At 36.3% G+C, this 24442-nt stretch overlaps 1 protein-coding gene across 2 annotated transcripts in view; it reads left to right on the top strand.

The window, feature by feature from the left end:
* Nucleotides 1-11132: 11132 nt before the first annotated feature.
* LOC126967122 (tyrosine kinase receptor Cad96Ca) overlaps nucleotides 11133-24442 on the top strand; it is a 91763-nt gene continuing 78453 nt past the window's right edge. For both annotated transcript variants that reach the window (XM_050811542.1, XM_050811538.1), the window contains exon 1: nucleotides 11133-11333. The gene's annotated coding sequence lies outside the window, so the exon portion shown is untranslated. The remainder of the gene's footprint in view (nucleotides 11334-24442) is intronic.

Genomic DNA, 24442 nt, shown 5'->3' with positions numbered 1-24442 from the left:
ATTTATTAATTATGTCTGATCTCTCTGTGTGGCTCTTTCTTTGACTGGGTGGGATTTGTTAAAGTGACTATCATTGGATCGGATTTGATATTTGAGAAACAAACATAAACTTGTTATGCCTACTACTCGGTTGGGTAGAGTTAGTAAGTCTTTTTTTGGGCGATGTTTATGCTTCTACAATATGATCCCAGAAAATGTACAAACAAATGTGTTACGAATTTTAAAAGAATTGTTAAAAAACGTTTGTGTGGGAAAGGTACTATACTATAGCATAAACGATTTTCTTAATGACACCATGGACTGGGAATAAAGCGAACACCCTCAGGCTCTTTAATTATAAATGTTTATCGTACGATATCACATTGTAATCCATATTTTATATTAAAAAAAAAGCTTCTTGCTTCTTTTGAATGGGTGGTAGTTTTTGTCGTTCAATAAGTAATTTTAAATCCTATTTTGAATAAAAGTATTTGAATTTGATAACCATTTAATGCGTCTTTTATTCAAACATATACCTACATATAAAAATAGTCTGTCTAGATGTATAAATGATCAAATAATAGTATGCCTCAGATCTGAGAAGAACGCAGCGAAAGCGAAGTAGGAACGAAAGATGAAAATCATATCGAAGAAGAAGTAAAAGAAGAGTAAGTCAGTTATTACATATGCAGTACAATGAATAGAAGAAGATCCCACAAAAGCCCTACTGAACGGACCAGCCGATCAAAAACAAGACCACTCCACTGTAAGTGTTCGACTACTAAGCGTATGATGTGTAACTAAAAGTGGTTATTTCCAATTATTTCCAATTATTTCCAGTTGCCTCTCCACACACAAATGACAGGCTCCTTCACTATTGACATAGCGGTGCAAAGTGCTCCACTCCTAGTCCATGGTAGCACTGTCCGCTATATTTCAAGTGGGTGCTAGGTTTCATAACTTCTTTTCCCTTATTCAGAATAGTTGAGAATAAAAGTTTGAATTACCTTTTGTATAACCGTGGTGAAAACGTGTTGGATTAATAATCCGATTAATTGATGGGAGCATTAAATTTTTTATAAGTGCATAAACTATGGAATAACGCAGAGCATAGATCTATTATTGAAATTTGAACGCGTCGGAGTCTCCGTACCGTCTTCAAGGTCACCAATCTGATGAGATTATTTAAATCGGAGGCATATAGTTTTGAAGGAACGTGTGGTACCAAGCTTTAAAACGGAAATTGAACATTATTTATTTTAAACAATTTGTTTTATTTCAAAGTGGTAACTCTCACTTCTGGCATTAAAATTATACACATAAAATATGAAAACAAAATTTTATGAACGATGCTGGAATTAAACCCGCGACCACTCGCGATCCGTGCTACCGCTCTTACCAACTGAGCCAACCGTTCGAGACACGTGTCGTTGATAAAAATCTTGTATGCTTTGTTCAACTCTCAGGTTGTGGGTCCATCCACAGGATCTACTTTACAGTTGATAACCTGCTCAACCCCAATATTTGCATATTAGGAAATTGACTTGAGATGTCGCTCTTGAAAGTCTAAACAATTATTTATTTTTCCCGACCTCACAGTGTGACAATAATAATAATAATTCAGTTATAATTTTATGCGTTTCACTGCTATTAAAACTGATTTTATTAATTTGTAATAATAGCGTGCCAGTGAAAATCCCGGCATCAAAGTCCAGCCGTTTCAAGTCATAACAAATAGATACACAGGAAAATACTTTAAAATTGGTATTTCAGTATTTATTTGAAATTATTTACATATGACTTAATAATTAATAACACTATTTATAAAAAAATAAATAAAATAAAACTTAAATAATCTAATGATTAATGTCAAGGATACGTCAAGGCTCATATTCGTTTATTTTTGTAAAATTATATTTATTACTATAAAATGGTAAAATTTATCTAAATTCTGTGCCAATAATTTGACACAGCAATAGAAGACCTGATTGATAATAGAAACAAAAAAATATACAAGTGCTTTAGTCTCGGTCTTGAGTTAGTGGATTGCATTTTGACAATCAAAAATATTAGTATCGATTTTATGGACAAGTGTTATTATCTATTATTGTGTGGTTCAAAGTCTTGAAAATATAATTTCTAGCGACACAGCCACCCGAGCTACCAACGTCTCCATGGCGCCCAGTCGCGGGTGATGGTGCGACGGCGATCTGTGTCCGCTGGCCCTGACGCCTGTCTGTTAAAGTGACATTACTAAAAAGTATTTTATGTGTACATATATATTTTTGATTCTGTTAGTTATTTTGTGTGTAAGTATTTTGTTTATTTTCTTACGTTGCAAGAATATTATGTTGCAGCAGGCCCGTCCCATGTTATTCGAACGACTGATGAAAATAATACAACTCTGTTAGTATGCCCACATTGTTCTCCAGCTCGTCATTATAAAGGTCAATGGGGTTTGTGTCTCCCAATGCGACCAGTCAAGTCCCCCTATATAGCTTAACTTCACCTAGTCATTTAATTTCTCAAACACTTTCTCTGTCTCAATCGCAACAACAACCATTTTGGCAAAATATTTCACAATAAAAATTAAATACTCCAATAGTTAAGCGTATTCCTCGTGGTGCGAAGATAGTTGTAGCACAGAATTTATCAATTAAAATTAAAAAAGCCATCAATGAAAACTCAGAATGTGCTTGGGAGCAGCTGCTATACTTTCATTTTCAGATTCTACATGCCAATTCCAAACATAAATCATTAACATCCACACCTAAATATAATTGTACAACCACGGCCCCACAGAACATAAATTTTACTTCCCCAAATACTTTTAATAAGAAAACTTATATACAACCACCAACATCAAAAGCTCTTTATCCCAGAAAGTCGAGAGTAAAGTGAGTGATGGGGATCTGAAAGGTGCAGCACAATTATTATTCTCAAACGACGTCATTGCGGCTGATTCGCAAGAAACCCTGAACGCCCTAAAAGAGAAACATCATTTGTCAGCAGCACCTCCTCTCTTCCAGCCGGCTTCACCTCAGTTACCTTTGCAGGTCACAATTAAAGACGTTAAGACAGCGGTGATGTCTTTCAAGAATGGTTCGGCTGGAGGCCTGGATGGCCTTACATATTAACATATTAAAGATCTCGTCTTCGGTTCCACTGGCGACATCAGCCGAACCCTCCTGTCAAATATCACCGCTTTAATAAATGTCATGCTGGCAGGCAAGGTACCCCAAAATTTTACTTCCATTATGTATGGTGCCAACCTATGTGCTTTTAAAAAGAAAGAGGCCGATTGCTGTTGGTTGCACCTTTAGACGAATAGCTTCCAAAGTTTGTTGTAAATCTATTATGACTAAACTTGCTGAAAAGTTTCAGCCACTGCAGTTAGAATTTGGTTCGAAAAGCGGCTGCGAAGCTGCAGTACACGCGCTCCGTTCCTTTTTGAAAAATGATGGAGCTGAGGTGGTCTTTAAAGTGGATGTAAAAAATGCCTTCAATTCTGTAAGAAGATCAAGCATTTTAACAGAAATTCAAAATTCGATTCCAGAAACATTTAGCTGTCTTTGGCAATGTTATGGTTCGGAGTCAAAATTATTTTATACTGGTTCTACTGGTTGTCAACAGGGTGATCCACTCGGACCGGCAATATTCAGTCTCGCTATACACCCAATAATTAATTTACTAAACTCTAAATTAAATATGTGGTACTTAGATGACGGAACTTTAGGAGGTGAAACAAATACAGTTCTAAAAGATCTCAATTTTTTGATAAAAAAGTTTTATGAAATTGGTTTAGAGCAAAATTTTTCAAAGTGTAAACTTTTTATCTCAGATTTGGTACCTTTTGATAGAAGAGATGCGATAATTAAACATTTCAATATTATTGCCCCAAATTTGAAGATTATAGAAAAACAATCTTTTCACCTTTTAGGTGCACCAATTTTGGAAGAGTCTTTCTCAGCATATATAAATGAACAAAATTCAAAATTTGAACAATATTCAGACCGCTTACTATGCATACATTCCCACATGGCCTATCATATAATTCGGTTTTGTCTTTTTGTCCCCAAGCTAACCTATGTTCTCCGATGTTGCCCTCTTTGGAATCATGAGATACTTTTGTCAAGTTTGGACGATTCTCTACGAAATCTACTATCAAAAATATTAAATTGTTCGATGTCTGATATTTCTTGGTGCCCAACTTCTCTGCCCATTCGTTTTGGTAGAATTGGCATCAGAAAAATACCTAGTATGTCCTTACCAGCATTCTTATCTTCTGTTCACAATGTCAGCACTTTATATGATAAAATTATCTCCCCGTCATTAAGGTCCCTGCCACTGGTGTATGCGGAAACTGCTAAAAATATTTGGAAAGTTGCCTGTCCAAGTGAAAAGTCCTTGCCGCCGCAGTGCGGGCCGTCTCTCACGCCATGCCGCCTTAAACGACGTCTTGCGTCGGGCCTTTACTACCGTCAACGTGCCGGCTATCCTAGAGCCGAATGGAATTTCACGTGATGATGGTAAGATGCCTGATGGCATGACGTTGATTCCTTGGAGTCGTGGAAAGCCACTGGTGTGGGATGCGACTTGTGTGGACACGCTAGCCCCCTCTCATATTGAACATTCATCTAGAGCGGGGGGTGCAGCGGCGGAATCTGCCAATAACCTTATGCGGAGGAAATATGCATCACTTGGTGATGGATACATATTTGTTCCCTTTGGGGTGGAGATGATGGGTCCTTGGGGTTCATCGGCACAAAAACTCGTAAAAGAGCTATCCAGGCGTCTAACCGATTTAACAGGTGACCCAAGATCTGATACGTACCTCTATCAAAGAATAAGTTTGGCTTTACAAAGATATAACGTTGCCAGCTTCATGGGCACCTTACCTGCCGATAGCGATCTAAATGATATTTTCTATTTATAATTAATTAATTTTATTAGATTATTTAAGTTTTATTTTATTATTATTTATATAAATAGCGTTATTAATTATTAAGTCATATGTAAATAATTTGAAATATTGTATATAATGAAATAATAAATAAGATTATTATCTTTTTCAAAGAGTAAATAAATAATCTAATAAAATTAATAAATTACAAATTCTAAATATCATTAAGAACGCTGTCGGCAGGTAAGGTGCCCGTGAAGCTGGCAACGTTACCTCTTTGTATAGCCAAACTTATTCTTTGATAGAGGTACATAATAGATCTAGGGTCAAATCGGTCAGACGCCTGGATAGTATTATTACATATTAATATGTTATTTTAAGTAACACATATATAGTTTTTGGGTAACATTTGTGGTAATCATTTATGATTAACTCCGAAAATTTCAGTTTATTTGTATTCTATATGTTTTCTACTTCCATCATTTGGGCTTCCCGAGAGCTTGTGCAAGTGGACCTCCAGCTTCCTCACTGGGCGCAGCATACAGGTCGTTGTCGACGGATATTGCTGGAACAAAGCCAAATTCACTTCGAAGAAGCTGCGCGTCATTAATAGAGCACGGCAATACTTCAAGCCGGCCCCATATTCTAGCGCTGTACAAAGCGCAGGTCCGGCCACTCATGGAGTATTGCTATCATCTCTAGTCTGGCGCACCCCGGTATCATCTGGATCCATTCGACCACGTAGAGCAGCTCGAATTGTCGGGAACCCACTCTCCCTCACTCATCTCATCCCACGGGTGCTCTGTGAACGGATCACTTGGCGGTGCGTAGAGACGTCGCTTCATTGTGTGTCTTCTCATCGTTTATCACGGGGAGTGTTCCGAAGAGCTGTTTAACCTGATTCCTGCCGCCGAATTCCAACTTCGCACGACACGCCACAAATTGGGATATCATCCCCACCATCTGGATGTGTGGCGGTCCTCCACAGTGCGGTTTTCAAGGAGCTTTCTTCCGCGTACTATAACGTTGTGGAATGAGCTTCCTTGTATGGTGTTTCCGGGACGATACGACATGGGTACCTTCAAAAAAAGCGCGTACACCTTCCTTAAAGGCCAGCAACGCTCCTGTGATGCCTCTGGTGTTGCAAGAGAATGTGAGCGGCGGAGATCACTTAACACCAGGTGACCCGTACGCTCGTTTGTCCTCATATTCCATAAAAAAAGGATTGCAAAAAGGAGTGTAAAATTTAATATAAATCGGTTCAGCCGTTTCGGAGGCGTTTGGTAAGAAACACCGCAACATGAGTATTTTATATATTAGATATTATACTTCTTGGGTACCTCACCTATTTTAACTAACTTCCGAAAAAGTTCTCGCTTCGTATGAAAATTTTGCTGGTACCAATGACGTTCTATACATAATAGAATGTCATTGGCTTGTACATTGCTTGATACGAATTTTGACAACAGAGTATAAAATTACTTAGTACGTAAATGTTGAAATTATGATCTGTTGACACTTTAAGTGCAAATTTTCCTCAAAGTGTTGCTGGACTCTTCAAGCAGGCGTTTAATATTTAAATTAGGTCATAGCAAGTAGTAAATCATAAATGAAGTGTTTATTACCTTTTTTAACGTAACCACGTGCTTCTCTCCCATTTAATCCCGCATTTATCACGGGCAGTGTTCCGAAGAGGTGTTCCACCTGGTTCCTACCGCCAAATTCTACCTTCAGATATCTATAAGATATCATCATCCCCACCATCTGCATGTGTGGCGTTCCTCCACAGTACAAATTTCATGGAACTTTCTTCCACGTACAACAAAGCTGTGGAATTAACTTCTTTGTGCGGTCTTTCCGGGACAGTACCACATGCGTATCTTCAAAAAAAGCACATACTACTTGCTTAAAGGCTAGCAACACCAGGTGACCCGTATGCTCTTTAGTCGTCCTTTTCCATAAAAAAAGTTAAAATAACTTCCAAAAAGGCCCTGAATTCATCTGTATATTATAAGGGTTAATTGATTTCTCCATCGATTATGAAGCTATTTTGATGATGTTCTTTTTGAAGTGGTCATATAGTATAATCAACGAAAAAATGTTAGGGTTACCAATGGTTTGGCGGTGCGTAAAAACGTCAATTCATGTTACGACAAGTATTCCGAAGAACAGTTTGACGTGATTTCTACCTCCGAATCACCTTACTTACCTCTTCCACCGAAATTCCTTCAATATATTTTAAGAATGAGCCTCTTTCATTTTCCAGGACGATACAACGTCTTTAAAAGTAAGCGCTTGCTTAGTGCTTGGTAACGCTCCTGTGATTCCTCTGCTTTGCAAGAGAATGTGCGGTTGTGATCACTTAGCAATAGGTGATTGAACGTTCGTTTGTCCTCCACTTTTATATAAAACTATCTATAGGAATGCTACATTTTAGAATTCTATTTATTTAGTGCGCAGGTGACTATGAGACACTTCAAGCTATAAAATTTTCTTAATTAAAATAGAATGTCTCGGAAGACTTACTATAAGTACGCCTTGCAATGCCTTTTAAATAGACATTAACTTAAGGCTGCGACGGTTTAAATTAAATTGTTGAAGTTAGTTACAAATAATTAGTGAGATTTGTTTATTTAAGATATTGTGGCAAACTTTTTTTCGATTTTTAAATCTGGTGATTTGGTATATATTCTATTCTATTCTTTCTTGTGGCTTCTGTGGAAGGGGCACCACAACTCGCCAATTTCAGGAGGTATAAAATTGTATAAGGAAGACTTCATTAAAGGGCAATTAAAGAACAAATTGTCTACATTTCCCTCATCAAGTCCACAGTCACATAGAGAATGGTCTCTAATTCTTAGTTTGGCTAGGAATACTGGAGTGCAAGAGTGGTTTAAGCGTAAATGTACACACTTTTTTAATAAAGTCCCAGCCACTGTTCAGGCATTATCTATAGGTATATATAAAACAAAGTCGTGTTAGTTACACCATTTATAACTCAAGAACGGCTAGACCATTTTTTCTATTGTTTGATTTTTTGGTTTTCTCTTAGTCCGGAATAGGATAATAAGTAATAAAATATCGAAAAAATCACAAAAAAATATTATTATAAAAACATTTATTTTCTCATACATTTTGTATGGATTGACATTTTCATGACAATTGACAATGACATCTCGAGGATAGAAAGAATTCAATGAAGTTTTTTGTTAGTTTCACGCTACATGAGTAATAAAATACAACTGACAGTGCACGTCATGTGATTCAAGTTGACTGGTGGGTGCAATGACGTAATATAACATTCTATACATAAGATGTCATTGGGTGGGTGTTTGTTTCGAGTTTCTATTAGCTTATTGTGCCATCTTTCCCGACATAGACGCAATGCAACTAGGATTCGAAACATTGCGAATTGGACTGACGAAGAACAAGAAATTGCAGATCAGGCACCGCGTTAGTATGGGCTCGACGTTGTGTTTCTGAATCACAAGAGCAAAGCGAGGCAGCCAGTAAACCTCAGAGATCAACAACTAGATAATTTTCGATGCAAAAGAAGAAATTTATGAAGTACTGATTTGAATCGAGCAGCGTTTCGATACGATTGCAGTACTGACTACCGCTTGCATACTAGCGTTCACATTGGGTCAATGGACGTTGTTTGCAAGTTTTTCGGAGAAACGCCAGGATCGTGGTGCCTTAGTGAGAAACTACCGAATCACGACATTTTCTAGCAAGCACTCAAAAATACAATGTTTGTTTCCAAATGTCCTCATTCGGGGCAGACATTATCTAAGAACGACGATTTAATCCGGCATTTAGGGTATTAATTTATTTATATTCTTACGCACATTACAGTAGAATAATAACATACTTTATAAGGCGCAAATTCGGCCTCACACGGAGTACTGTTCTCACCTCTGGGCGGGTGCTCCCCAGTACCAGCTTCTTCCATTTGACCGCATACAACGAAGAGCGGCTCGAATCATCGACAATCAAGTCATCTCCGATCGGCTTGATTCTCTAGCATTGCGTAGAGATGTGGGTTCTCTCTGCATCTTCTACCGCATTTATCACGGGGAGTGCTCAGAGGAGCTGTTCGGGTTGATTCCAGCGGCCGAATTCCACCATCGGACATTACGTGCAAAGTACCATCCGCATCACGTAGACGTCTGGCATTCCACAACCGCGCGTTTTGTTCGAAATTTCTTGCCTCGCACAGCCACTTTGTGGAATCAACTACCGGCAGCGATCTTCCCGAACAGATACGACTTAGGGACCTTCAAGAAAAAAGCATACTCCCACCTTAAAGGCCGGCAACGCATTTCTTGACACACCTGTTGTTGCGGATGTCCATGGGCGTTGCCTCACCTCTCCCCATCCCGTGAGCCTCTTGCCCGTTTGCCCCCTCTCATATAAAAAAAATACCTACTATACTTATTCCTAAGTATTATGTATGCTTATTCTAAAAATAAGTGTTTACAAATCAGTAATACGGACTTTGCTTTTGATTTTGTAGATACAAGGACAGATTCACCATTGAATTGGATCATTGCAATCTCTCGAAGATGCACACCATAAATTTTAACAATTATATTTCATGGACACCATGAAGGAACAACGACATGAAAAGATCAATGCAGCAATAATAATAGCAATTCTTCATGATCTGCAGCAACTACTTCATGAACATTTTGCATGTCGAGTTAGCCCGCAAATCTTTAATTTCCGATCCGTCTTGCATTCGCCATGACCATTAACAAATCCCAAGGCCAATTCTTGAAAGTTTGTGGTCTGAATCTGATCTATTTGAGATTTCCACGTATATAGTCACTTATCACGATATCTCTGGAACCATAAGGGCGAAGAGACTTGAAATTTGGTAGGAATATTCCTTTGGTCGAGTAGAGGTCAGCTAAGAACGGATTTTACGAAATTCCATCAGCGAGAGTTTTTTTTTTAACAGAACAACGTCTGTCGGGTCCGCTAGTCTATAAATAAATTTAAATGTTTTATAAAAAGTTGGCTCTGTCGTAAAACCTATTACTCCACAGCTGAAAATATATTATTATCTATATATTATCATATACAAGTATATAACATGTAGAAGGGGTTGGTAATTTAAACGCACTTAAAACTGAAATATCTGTATTTTACACTTTCCACTTATTACTTAATACAATTTGGGCAGCGTTTCTTCTTACAATTAACAATGAGTAATGATCTCCCCTTTTTTTTTGCGCCGAACAAAGGGAAAGGGCTACCCTCCAGGATAACGACGGGGGGGAATGCTCATGCATACCAACGCCGCCTAAGTCTGCGTTGGTATGGTTGGCTGGTTGGTTATGTGGGACTCACGTAAAACCTAGGTGCCTACCCACAAAGCACCACCTGAGGTTGGCTTTGGGCAGGTGCCCTCTAATCCTTCATCGAAGGCGAACTTCTCTTGGAGAGAGAGAGGCGGAAGCGGCACTCTCTATGGAGTATCTACTGACTGAGCACTCTGGCTTATATAGGGCACGACCGTCACAGTAATTATGCTACCATCTGTTAGTTGGCACTACTGTTGTGCCGACTAACTTACACGAATCAAGTTAACCAAAGATCAATATGCGATTATAGTTATTTCTAAAATTATAGTTATAATTATATAAAACAGTACTAACAAAGTAAGTCGTTAAATAAGTGTTATAATTAATTGGGATGTCTAATCTAATCAATCATGTATCGTGATCTTAAAATGTCAAATAATGTCAAAATTGTCTATTGTCTTATGACAGTTCATGACGTTGGTAGCGCTTGTAAACACATCAAGCTGACAATTATTTACCTAATTCCAACTATTTTGCGGCATGTTGACGATTTTTTTTATTAAGTATTTTTTATATTATTCTAGCTGATATAATATATCCTAGCTGGTGATCAATACATGATGTAACTCGTACGCTTATTAATTCTTGTCCTTTCTTTAAAAAACGAGCATGAAGATGTATTTTCTAACGTAAAAATATAAAAATGTAAGCCTCAGGTAGTCACGTAAGCACAGTCACTGATCAATACCGAGTAATGCCATAAAGGCCAGGATAATTATGACACATGAACATAAAATTTCGTTAAATTATAAGATCAACAATCAATCGATTCACTATTTCCTTTAAATTTAACTTTTATTGCTTTCACATTAGAGATGGTTTTGCTTTGAGACAGCGAAATGAAAACAAGTTCATCGTGATAAGTGGGGGAAGGCTTTTGCGCAGCCAGTTTGACGCTGGCGATTGCTCGACTCAATCGCAGCTTAAATCGTCCTATAAAAATCGAATCAGAATCGAGTGAAAGTGTACATGTATCGATTTTTCATCAATCATTTTAATCGGTCTAAGTGCGTACAGTTATGATTTATCACAAGTGATTGCAGTTTTTATAGTTCTGAGTTAAAGGCGATAATTGTCTGCAGGTAATAATTACAGTTAATCATTATGTGTGTGTCAAGTGAAGTCTTGTTTTTGTTTAACCTTTATAAGGGATGGTCTGTGACGATTGACGTTTCAAGCCTGCTTCCGATTCCTGGTTTTAAACAGTTTTAGGCTGTGATCTATAGAGCGAACTTAGACTTTACTTACTTAAAACTTAGCTAAATGCAAACTTGACTTTTGTATAAGCTATCTTAGCTTCATAATATAAGCTCAATATAACTTCAGCTGTCATAAAAACGAAGCTGACTATAATAACGAAATAAAAGATTATGCTAAGCTTACACTATATTTTACTTAAGTAAGACGGAAGATACAGTGTTGGTAGGCCGCCCACAAGATGGACCGATGATATGGTCAAGATCGCCGAAATACGTTGGATGAGTCCAGCAGTGGACGTCTTTCGGCTGATGATCATGATGATGATAATGAAGTGTAAGAAAATTTCTAAGTACGCTCTTTAGATCTTAGCCTTAGTCTGGTTAACGAAAGTTGTCACTGGAATTGCTCGTTAACTTTTGACTTGGCATCTCCAATGCGATGAATAATTTGACAAAACGTTTATATGGTAGAGGAAAATAAATACATGTGCGTCCCGGGACGCCCGACAGAATAAGCTAATCTAAGTTGAACTATTTAATATTGAAATTATTTATCTTGAGAAAAGCTTAAGTAATAACTTAAATTTTATGTATATTATATGATAATGTAAATGAAGGTTATTTATCAATAAAATTATTTTATTCTTAGTTACAACTCTTGAATATGTACATAATAGGTACATTTTAGGTATCTTTATTTAATAATATAAAAGTAAAGTTGATTAAGTTGATTTTGAAATACCTACAGTCAAATTGTTTTTAAATCCTTATATAGAATGGTTAAGTCTTAAAGATTACCATTAGCTTTATGTTGCTCTGGTAGTTTGTCTCACGTCCATCAAAAATTTGTGTCGCCAAAAAGATTTGCTTTACAGATTTTGAATATGATGATAGCATTGATAATAATGTGTTAACTGTTGTAATTATGTATGGGAATTTAAAGTAAAATTAAATTTATTATATAATTTATATAATCTATATAATACTAGCTGATCCAGCAAACGTTGTATTGCAATATAAAGTAATAAAAAGCATTTTTGGGGTATAAAAAGTAGATGCAACCGATTTTCAGACCTATCAAATTTATCGTACTACAATTATTGATCCATTGGCATCTTGCAACCCTATAGCGGATTTGTTAATGGAACAGAATAATATAAAATCGCAATACAAAATAGGGGTTGATCGTAGAGGGTTGAAAATTTAGGGTTGTATGCTGTATCATAAAAATATAAAAACAAAAAATTACGTCCAAAAAAAAATTTTGGGGTGGACTCTTAACATTTAGGGGGATAAAAATAGATAGTAGCCGATTCTCAGACCTACTGAATATGCATATAAAATTTGGTAAAAATCAGTGAAGCCGTTTCGGAGGAGTAAGGTAACTAACATTATGACACGAGAATTTAATATATGTATAAGATTATATTCGATGTGTTATCTCTATATGATATTCATGAGTTTGTCAGTAGCACCTCCAATATTATGTTAAGCTGATTGTCTTACCAACTATTTCAATATTAATCTAGTGAATTTTGGTGCATACAATTATTGTTGTTGAATTTAGTTCTAAAGTCATTATAATCGTATTTTCTGTACAATTTTTAATAAAAATAATATAAATATGTAACCGACTGTACGTTTTTCATACGATTTATTTCGCGGCGGCGACTTCCGTCCGAACGGAATTCGGTTATATTTTCCTCCCTAACTAACATCATTATATCATAATCTTAGAATTCATTCATTCATACAAAAGAATAACGCCATGATACCCCGATAATTCGAGAACTTATTACGTGTACCGTAGCTAGTGATTTTATATTCAAAATAACTACCAAAGAGCTAAATCCAAGCGTGGCTGACTACTTAAGAAATGTCGGTTATAGTTTCTAACTTGCGGTATCTCCGTTGAAGATGTTTCTCTCTCTCGCAGCTATTTGTTTTTTTTTTATAAAAATAAGGGACGAGACGAGCAGGACGTTCAGCTGATGGTAATTGATACGCCCTACCCATTACAATGCAGTGCCGCTCAGGATTCTTGAAAAACCCAAAAATTCTGAGTGGCACTACAATTGCGCTCGTCACGTTAAGATGTGAAATTTCATATTTCCCTAACTTCGGCGCCCTTCAGACCGAAACACAGTAATATTTCCACATTACTGTTTAACGGCAGAAATAGGCGCTGTTGTGGTACCCATAATCTAGCCGGCTTCCTGTGAAAAGGAGCCTCCCACTGGTCCGGGAATATCGTCCGTATTTATAAATTCTTGTATTGCATTAAGCCAGTCTTGATTTCATACACGTACCATGGTAGAAATATTTAATACATACTTATAGATGGTTTTAAAACGGAGCTCAGTAAGCCTTCCATCACAAACATAAGTAAATGAAATGCCAAAAGCAGGAAATGGATTAAAATAGTAATCTCCGCCTGCTATCCGATAAATATTTCTCTCGCCATTTTAGGATTGCGATTGAATTTAGAAATATACCCTTAACCTGTGAACCTTACCTCTCCTTGTAATATATATATATATATATATATATATATATATATATATATATATATGTGTATGACAGTAAGGTATGAGACGAGCAGGACGTTCAGCTGATAGTAATTGAAACGCACTGCCCATTACAATGCAGTGCCTCTCAGGATTCTTCACAGCCAAAAATTCTTAGTGGTTCTACAACTGCCTCACCTTCATCTTGAGAAATAAGATGTTAAGCCTCACTTGCCCAGTAATTTCACTAGCTACGGCGCACTTCAGACCGAAACACAATAATGTTTACACATTACTGTTCACGGCAGAAATAAGCGCCGATGTGGTACCTATAATCTAGCCGGCATCTTGTGCCTCCCAGTGGTAGGTAATATTATTTTACAAAGTTAAAATAATATACACAGAGTAGCTGGTTTTAGTTCGAAAAGTACGTTTCGATGATTAAGGCAAATTTTAAGATCAACAACCCCATAACAATTGGGCACAGCTGTACTCACGAAATTGTCGACGAGTACGACTACCTCGGACAAACAATCCAGTTAGGTAGGTCCAATTTCGCGAAAGAGGTCAATCATCGAATCCAACTCGGATGGGCAGCGTTCGGGAAGTCTATAAAATCTTCTAATACCACAGTGTCTGAAAACGGAAGGTTTTCTACCAGTGTGAACAGCCCGTAATGACTTACGGTTCGCAGACGTGGTCGCTAACTATGGGTCTGATGAGAAAGATCATACCCGCTCAGAGAGCAATGGAGAGGGCTATGCTCAAAATTTCCCTGCTAGAACAAATCAGAAATACATATAGTCATAGCCCAAATGATTGAGAACCAGAAATGATAGTGGGCAGGGCACATAGTTCAACGGACAGATGGCCGGTGAGGCAGAAAAGTACTCGAATGGTGACCACGTACGACACAGTATTGGTAGGCCTACAAATTGGACCTACCATCTGGTCAAGATGGCCGGAATACGTTGGATGAGGACAGCGCTGGACTGATCGTCGTGGAGATCTTTGGGATATAAAGACAGACAAACATATTCGTTCTTTGGCATTATTTGTAGAATACACAACCAGTATTCGTTAAAAAATATTTTGATACAAAGAGAGTTATGATTTAAAGAGATTGGCATCGCTACACAAAAATTGAACTTATTAATAATGATTAAATGTTTCAATGCTACAGTTTTCGGCTGAGTAATTACATAAGTATTATAGATCCGGATATTGAGACACATGCTTCCTTCATTATGAAGGCTATCTGAGCGGTAAGTCACATATAATAACAAGGTCATTCGATCAGATAGAAGTTAATTATTATTTTTAACCCTTTTTAACCGACTTCAAAAAAGGAGGAGGTTCTCAATTCATCGGTATGTTTTTTTATGTTTGTTACTTTAGGACTTTCGACTGGGTTTTCAACTTTCGATTCGAAAATTGGCGAATATTTTTAAACAACCCTAACTAAGTATTCAACATAAACAAAAAGGATTTTGCACATATTTAACACCACTAACATAATAAAATATTTTTTTACTAGGCAAATAATAATGATCTGCCTTGTGGTCCCCGAAAACCTCAGTTTGACAAATACAGTACTAGAGACAGCCTACATTACTGACAGCTACGAATAATATTGGGACGCGTGAATTGTAATTTCCATACAAACTTCTTTCCCTGGTAAGCTATACGTCCTTCCATTGACAGACAACGTGTATGGATAACATGAGTTACCGCCGATTAGTTTATTGGGACAAAAAATTCAACAAAAGATAGGATATTTTATCTCAAGTAGGCCACAACCGGAGTTATACTGAATATTGGGAACGGCTGTTATAGCACCAGAGAAATCACAAGCCCCCATAAGCCTACAAACATATTATTGTATGATGAAAATGATAATTATGACGTACTATCTCGACTACTGTCAACCGCAGTCCTCTTGAAAAAGTGCTCTGAAAAGCTCACGAAACGTCGGGTAAAATAATAATAAATATTTTAGTTTTATCTAAAACCCTAATGAAATAACACAGTTACAATAATTACACGCGTTTTAATCTTTTAAAAATTATTTTATAATAATAAAGTATTTATAAGTATCTAAACTTATGATGTACTAGTTAGTGAAAGAAGTGATAAGAAACTCGTCGCAACTCCTTTGAATATTTACACCTAGAGAATTTTAAAAAAATTATACAATCAATACAAAGTTATTCACCAAAGTCTGCGCTCCAACTAGATACCGCAGGCGTAGTCGCAAAGTGCGGTAACTAATAATACGCCCAAGTGAGCGTACTCGGGCCAGTCTCGAAACGGCACACTCAAGGGAATGGAACGACCCGCACCACGACGTACCCACAGAAAATCAGCGATTTAATTGTATGCACGTCAAGACAATGGACATACGAGTGTATGGGTCATCTGAAGTTAAATGATCACCACCCCTCACATTCTCTTGCAATACCAGAGGAGTCACGCATCGCAAGTTGCAGGTGGTTGTTTTTAAGGTACACATGTCGTAACCTCCTGGAAACAGTGCACAAAGAAGATAATTCCATAGTGTTGTGTACGTGGAGGAAAGCTCCTTGAAAAACGCAATGTAGAGTAACACCAGACATCCAGATGGTGGAGATAAACTCTTCCTATAACTCCATTCACATTGTCTTTTTCAATTTCCGCAGTCAATTAATCTTCTAGAAAAATTCAGACGATTATCATCCTTTCAAAGCTTATTGGAATAACTGCCCTTTAAGTTCGTTTTAATTAATCAGTAACGAGTAGGCCGAAATAAACATTGCAACTTTCTTTTACCGAAAAACAGCCCATTTTAATAGTTCGTATGTCAATCACATGTCCGGCGACCTAGTAAGGCTTGTAATTACTCTGAAACTTGAATTGTTGAACTGCAAGGCTTTTGAATTAATGGAGCGATTTTATATTTAACGAATGGCTGCCCGTGACTATGGCTGCTTATTATTATTATTATTATTATTATATTATTTTGATTATTATGTAGTGGTAGCACTTTAGGCTCTTATTATTTTATGATAACAAGGGACGAGATAAGTAAGACGTTCAGCTGATGGAATTTGATACCCCCTGCCCATTACAAACCAATGCCGCTGAGGATTCTTGAAAAACCCTAATATCTGAGCGGCAGTACAATTTCGCTCGTCACCTTGCGATACAATTGAATTTACCAGAGTATCAAACGATTCCATTATAATTATTTAAGGTATTGCTTATGTTATTAATGTAAGATTATAAAACAAAATATCAATTTAATGAAGTTGTCACTATTTCAATCTTAACATCAGTCGTTAAGTATGCTTAAGGAGACAGACACTGATTTTTCTCAAAGAGAAGTAACTAAACCTTTATCTTATGAAGAATGTGAATGAGAAATACTCTCAAAAAGGCGCGCCCCAACGTTTTAAGTCCATACACTGTTTTGGAACAAAAATGTGTAAAAATGTAGGTATAAGTTCACTTTCAAATAACATACAGGTAAAGAAATTTTATGCAATTTGTCTTAATTAACTTTCTCAGAGAAACAACAGAAAAATACCAGGAAAGCATAAGTTTACAACAGCTTCAATAGTATATTTGGGAAGCGCGCTGGTGTGGGATGTGACTAGCGTTGATACTCTGGCTCCTTCCCATCTCCAAGTTACGTCAGTTGGTGCTGGGGCTGTTGCTTCGACTGCCAAAGACTACAAGCATCGCAATTATGTCGGTTTCAGTGAGTCATACATCTTTGTGCCGTTTGGTGTCGAGACACTTGGTGGGTGGGCCCGTAGGGCCCAGAGGCGCGGAGTATGTAGGTACTATCTTCTCGCCTCAATAGGGCTGATGGCAACCCAAGTGCTCGCTAGTCAACGGATCAGCCTAGCTATCCAACGTGGAAATGCTGCCAGTATTCTTGGTACGCTTAGTACTAGATAGTTTTAATTGGACGTAGTCATAGTATTATAAATATAGTTATAAGATTTGTTTTGTTTGGAAAACGTTTTATATAATGAGCCGTTTCCTTAAATGCAAATAAACACAATTTTACGATTTCAGTACATTCATTTAACAAAATGTAATTCAGGGAATGACATGTCATTACATATAATATGACAATTTACACAATGAGCGGCACGGGGCACTTTATTACCAGTGGGAGGCTACTATGCACAGGATGACGGGTAGATTATAGGTTCCACAACGGCACCTATTTCTGCCGTGAAGCAGTAATATGTAAGCATTACTATGCTTCGGTCTGATGGGAGCCGAAGCTAGTGAAATTTCTGGGTAAATGAGACGCAACATCTTATGTCTTAAGGTGACGAGCGCAATTGTAGTGCTCCTCAGAATTTTTGGGATTTTCAAGAATCCTGAACGGCATTGCATTTTAATGGGCAGGGCATATCAATAATAAGCTTAACGTTATGCTCGCCTAGACACTTATTTTCATAAAAAAAAAACATGGCAAAACAACGTTTGCTGGGTCTGCACTTGTCGTATAGATTTGTAATGTTAAGTGACGTACGCAGCTTTATATGATTTGGGTCGCTTATAGGTTTGAACGCCATATTTTGTCGTTCTGTCATCGAAAGTCCTTGTAGTTGAGGTCTGATGTTCTAGATGCAGGCCTATATTATCATACCTTGATTTCTTTATGTGACAACTTAACTAAGACTTACCTCATCATACATATGAGATTTCTCTCAGCAGCAAAAACTACTGGGTAATCAGACCGAGCGATGACTAGATTGATCATAAAACATCAATCTTAGAATAAATAATTAATCATTACCTTATACCTTTATAAATATTTTAAAAGTAAGCTTTTTTTACTTAAAGTAAAGGGCGCAGTGACTTGTGATATAACGTCTAGGCAAACGAGAAATCACATCTTCTGTATATAGGAGACAAGCGCAATGGAAGTGCCGCTCAGAATTTGTGGACTTTTCAAGAATCCTGAGAGGCACTGTATTGTATTGGAGAGGGCGTATCAATTACCATCAGCTGAACATCTTGATAGTCAAGTCCCTTATTGTCATTAAAAAAACTTTTTAATATCTTTTGTATATTTTTTTTTATGGAATAGGAGGACAAACGAGCGTACCTGGTGTTAAGTGACCACCGCCTTCTACATTCTCTTGCAACACCAGAGGAATCACAAGAGCGTTGCCGGCCTTTATTTATAACCTGTGTATGAGGGTGTTGGTGGTATATTTACTATCACTTATTAATGTTGTGCTAGCTAGAAAGAACAAATGTATAACTATTTGATAACCCTAATAATTTTTTTAATGAAAATAAGGGTCGAAACGAGCATGATGCTTACATTGTATACAAGCGGCACTACAATTGCGCTCGTCAGTTTGAGACATAAGGTGTTAAGTCTCATTCACCCAGTTATTTCTCTAGCTTCAGCTCCCTTCAGAATGTATGAACGAAACACAGTAATGCTAATACATTACTGCTTCACGGCAGAAATAGGCGCCGTTGTGGTACCCATAATCTAGCCGGCATCCTGTGCAAAGGAGCCTCCAATCCTAATAAATGCATTAAATATACCAAAATATTAAAACTATTAGACAGCTGCAAATGCACTCTCATAATTTCTATTCTTTGCATAAAATATTCAAACTTTTCAAATTATGAGAATTGACTTAATGAACGCGCACCACTCACTAATTATTATTCATGTAGGTTATTGAACCGTATGGGACATAAATCCCACACATTCTCTGTTCAAATGACTGTCTGGTCGGCCATCTTTATCTCTCGCGTACGAGGAGAAAGAGATAGCCAATGGAGAAATTAGCAGTGTAAATTAGTATAGTAAATACTTTTTCATTACATTGAATAGCATACTTTATATTCGCTTAAGTCATCTTTAAGTAGTTACTGCTCTGTCTGCATATTATTATATAGACGAGCAACATAATTCTTTTTTTATAAACTTGTTTTATGGCCCTGTATTCAAGCCTTTTTGGGTCTGCATGCTGAATGGTTGCAATGTTGTCATTATATAGTGGAAATATTTTTATAGTGCCTTGGTAACACCATAAACAGCTCTGTTAATCGTTCTTACATACGTACATACATAAGTTCATCTATTAGTTTCTGTACCTCAATATTAATGCATGATTACTATTAATGTTGCTTTATAATAAAGCCTTCGAAATAAAGTGCTGTTCTTTCAATACCCAGGGCTTCATCTGAATAAATCAAATAAGATATTATGGCATTTTTCATTAGAAAATATAGTATAAATAGTATAGTATAAGATATGCTGTAACATTCGAATGATATTTTGATTAAAATAAAAGATAAAGCACAAGTTGTTGTTGTCTTTGGCTACCTTAATTAAAAGTGAAAAATGAAAAATGATTGTTATACTGATCGATCGACACGCAGAGAATAAGTGATATGACAACTTATGCTAGATACAATTCTAATGTCAAAAAAAAGACGATATCGATGTAATGACAAAAAGTTATCAAAACTATTTATTTCCCCACCTCGGTGAAAAGCTGTCTTTTAGTCCCTGGTAAGAGGGACAAAAGTGGCCGATTCTCTCCCGGAAAGACGACTTTTGTCTGTCTTACCAGGAACTTAAAGCGAGCTTTTCATCCAGGTGGGAAAAAATTCGTATACGCACCACGTGAGTTAAGTAGGACATTGACACCCGCGATTGTCACCCTCGCCTTCGGCTCGGGTATTCAATATTCCGCGGGTGAGAGTTACCTACTTTTCTCCCTAGGTGCGTAATATACTATAACTTTAAGAGAGTCGTCCTCTCTTAGCTCATAAGAGCGAGACCTTTAGTAGAAAACTCAAAATATGAAATTGAATGTGGGCTACATATTACCTCACAGATGTATATCTTATGACGTACTTTTAACTAACTTTATAGGAATGGACAAACGAGCATACGTGTCTCACCTGGTAAGTGACGAAACAAAAGTCTTTTGCATGCTGGAAAACATTTCGAAAAGTAATTATTTGCAAGAGTTTCAAACAAAAACCTACAAACAAAAATGTTTTTGTACTAAATATACTGCACTTAATACTCTCAGCATAAATAAACCTTTAGAAATTCAGTAAGTGCAAACAAAATACAAGTATGTCACGATTTTCGTGACTGTGATAAACGGGATAGATTTTATTACTTCTCACAGTTTCACAGACACATGAAGGGCCGTTAACACCAGGGTTTCATAATAATGCTGTTTTTAATATATTGGACGAAAGATTTACTAGTGGGAAGCTCCTTTTCACAGGATTCCGGCTAGATTATGATACCACAACGGCGCCTATTTCTGTTGTGAAACAGTAATGTGTAAACAATACTGTATTTCACTCTGAAGGGCGCCGTAGCTAGTGAAATTACTAGGCAAATGAGACTTAACATCTATGTCTCAAGGTGAAGAGCGCAATTTTAGTGTCCCTCAGAATTAAGGCTTTTCTAGAAACCTGAGTGGCACTGCATTTTAATGGGCAAGGCGTATCAATTACCATCAACTGAACGTCCTGCTCGTCTCGTCAGGTATTGTCATTAAAACAAATTCAGTTTCCCCTTCACGCATGCGGTATATATTGTTCAGCGCGCTTATAGAAGGCTTGGATTCGAACAATTGTTATGTTAGTGATTCTACAGACCAACTAGTAGGCATAAACTGTATGTATTATATTACAACAGGTTTTGAACGGGTACTACGATAACTCGACGCTTCTGTTGAATTTATTCATTTTCTATTGAATTTCATCAGGTGTTGTCGAAGTCCGCCGTATTTAATGTCAATCATGCTTCAATCAAAGTAATTCGTATCCATTTCTGAAATATGTTATATGTTCACTTTATATGGTAGTAGAAGAAATGAAGAAGAATATAATTCTATGTTTTTATATACCTTATTCATATTTCCTTACAAAGCATTCAATATCTGCGGTGAAGTGCTCCTAACTCAAGATTATTATATTAGATTCCTATAACTTTAGGGTTGTGATCAACAGCTAAAGAAGGAAAAGAAAAGTCCATGAAACATGAGTTCTAAAATGCATATTATGGATGTAAAAATATTTTTTAATTTACATTTTGTCTTGATTGTAACCAGTATGACAAGTCCTAATCTTTGCGACGTTGCCAAACTTACACTTACAAAATTAATGAATGGATTTTTTATTGATAAGTAGGTAACTACAATCATTCATAATTTGAAGCTTTAGTACGCAGCGTTGGCAATTTTCTCATAAAGGTGTGTGACATTGATATTTGATAATTATTTCAATTATTTTGTATCAAAAATAGGAAACGTAAGAAAAACACAATTAAAAAAAATCATAGCCCATTTTCGAAATTCGTGGGGGAAAGTCACACAATTAGATATTGACGATGGTAATACATTGTATTATTTTATACACTCAATTTATGACTTTAAGACAAGCATATTATGCTTATATGGAATTAAAAGCGAGAACCAATTAAAAAAAAATAGATTGTTTTATCTTACTAGTCGAACGAATTGTGTGGTACTCCCACAACCAGATAGATCGTATTTTAAGGCCAATACCATTTTTTTTGTTTTTTTTTTGTTCTAATGGCTTAACCTTTTGGTCAATCTTACGATGGAATTTTGAGCAACATCCGATTGAATGTTTCTAGATTACCCTAAATAAATGAATAACTGAAGGGTAAAGTTGGCCGTTAGTATATTTATTTCTGTTCCTCCAGTATTTCTTGTTAGTAAAATGATATTCTTTTGCATAAAATCTGCCAAAATACTAAAAATCCGGACCTATCTCACCACGTATCTCTAATATTAAAAGCTACCTCACAAAAATTAATCACGTTTATAAGGCGACCCTTAAATTAATATTATACGTATGTAAAGCTGATACGTCATCATTAAAAGTAAGTTAAAATAATCTTCGATAATTATTGTGACTGGTATGAAACAATAATAACCTACAATTTAGTCAGACATGTAAACAAGATTGAACATAAAAAGTAACAATAAAATGAAGAACCAACAATCGCTTAGTTTGCACAGGCACGCGTCATGGTCACTGACTCTAAATAACGGTAGCGTCGTATTTGACCAATGAATTCATCAGTATAAATAGCGTTGAAATACTCATTTGTGCTATCCATACAAACTCACATCAACTGCAAATAGTAAACTACTTTTAAATCACCTGTGCAAACAGATGTGAGTGATTCTTTACTACTCGTACTAGATAGATTTCATGTTTCCCTGGTACTCGCGTGAATTGTGATTTATATTATGACTGGGAAAGTAAATAAAATTATTCTTACTACACACACACATATATATTTTAATTTATATTTTACTAAATGATCCGACAGACGCTGTTCTCTGAACAGAGGGCCTACCATCAACTTTTAATAAGCGATGCGAATCCGATGCAGTTCAGTTTAGGTACCTAAACTGAATCACTAAAATTCGTACCATGAAGTGCCTTTTACTGAATGGCGTTTGGATCGCTTATGAAGAATGAACGAAATAAATAGCGTTTCGAAACCTAAAATGATATGATTTTAGCAGTTTTGTTTTCGTAGAAAATACTAAAAATACATTTTAAAATTGGGTAATTGCGTCAAATTATAAACCATTAAGCCCTTTTTTATACTTATTAAATAATAGTACTTAATATAAATAAATATACTTATTTGAATTACAAATTAAATATTAGCTTATGTGTTTTCGTAAAAATAACGAGTTATGAACGCACCTCCATTGATGTTTGATTTGACAGTACCACAGATTACATTTTTTTAATTCGTTCTTGCGAATAGGCTATAGCCCGGGCCCTTACTGCCTCGACTTTAGTATTTTCATTTTTGGTATTTATTTTCAGTATTTTGTTTTACAAAAAAGTCCAATAAAGTATTCTCATCTCATCTTTAATCAATAAAATTTTTCTTTTCTATGTTTTCACTATTTTTTGAAAGTTATTAACAAGACGATTCACTTTAATCTAAGGAAGTAGCAACTTTTTTCGAATCGGTCACTTTGACAAATAAGCTATCCAGTTTAGGTTGAAATAACACCTCATGGTACGAATGAATGAATGAACTAAATCAGTTTGCGATTCAGTTGATATAATTCAACCTAAATTAGATAACTCTAATCATGTCGTGGTACGAAATAGCAAAGCAGTTCATTTTAGGTTGTCAATTGAATCGCAATAAGAGTTTATGGTAGGCCCGCTGAAAATAAATTATGTTAGTATTCGGGAATAATGTAGTCGTAGTAGTTATTGAGTCAAAAATGAAACATAAACGTATTTCTGCCAATTTCAAAGTATCAAAATGGATATAGTTAAGAGATAGTAGATGCGATTTGAGAATTAAGATTTGCAAAACACCCACTTCTTAGTTAGCCTTGTAAATGTACTTAGAGATTACATATATAACATTTATAATAGGTAATAAGAAAGTTTTTGTGTAAACTTCCATGAATTCTC

Source organism: Leptidea sinapis, chromosome 12 (assembly GCF_905404315.1).
Source record: "Leptidea sinapis chromosome 12, ilLepSina1.1, whole genome shotgun sequence".
NCBI lineage: Eukaryota > Metazoa > Arthropoda > Insecta > Lepidoptera > Pieridae > Leptidea > Leptidea sinapis.
This window is presented reverse-complemented; position numbering and strand designations above follow the sequence as displayed.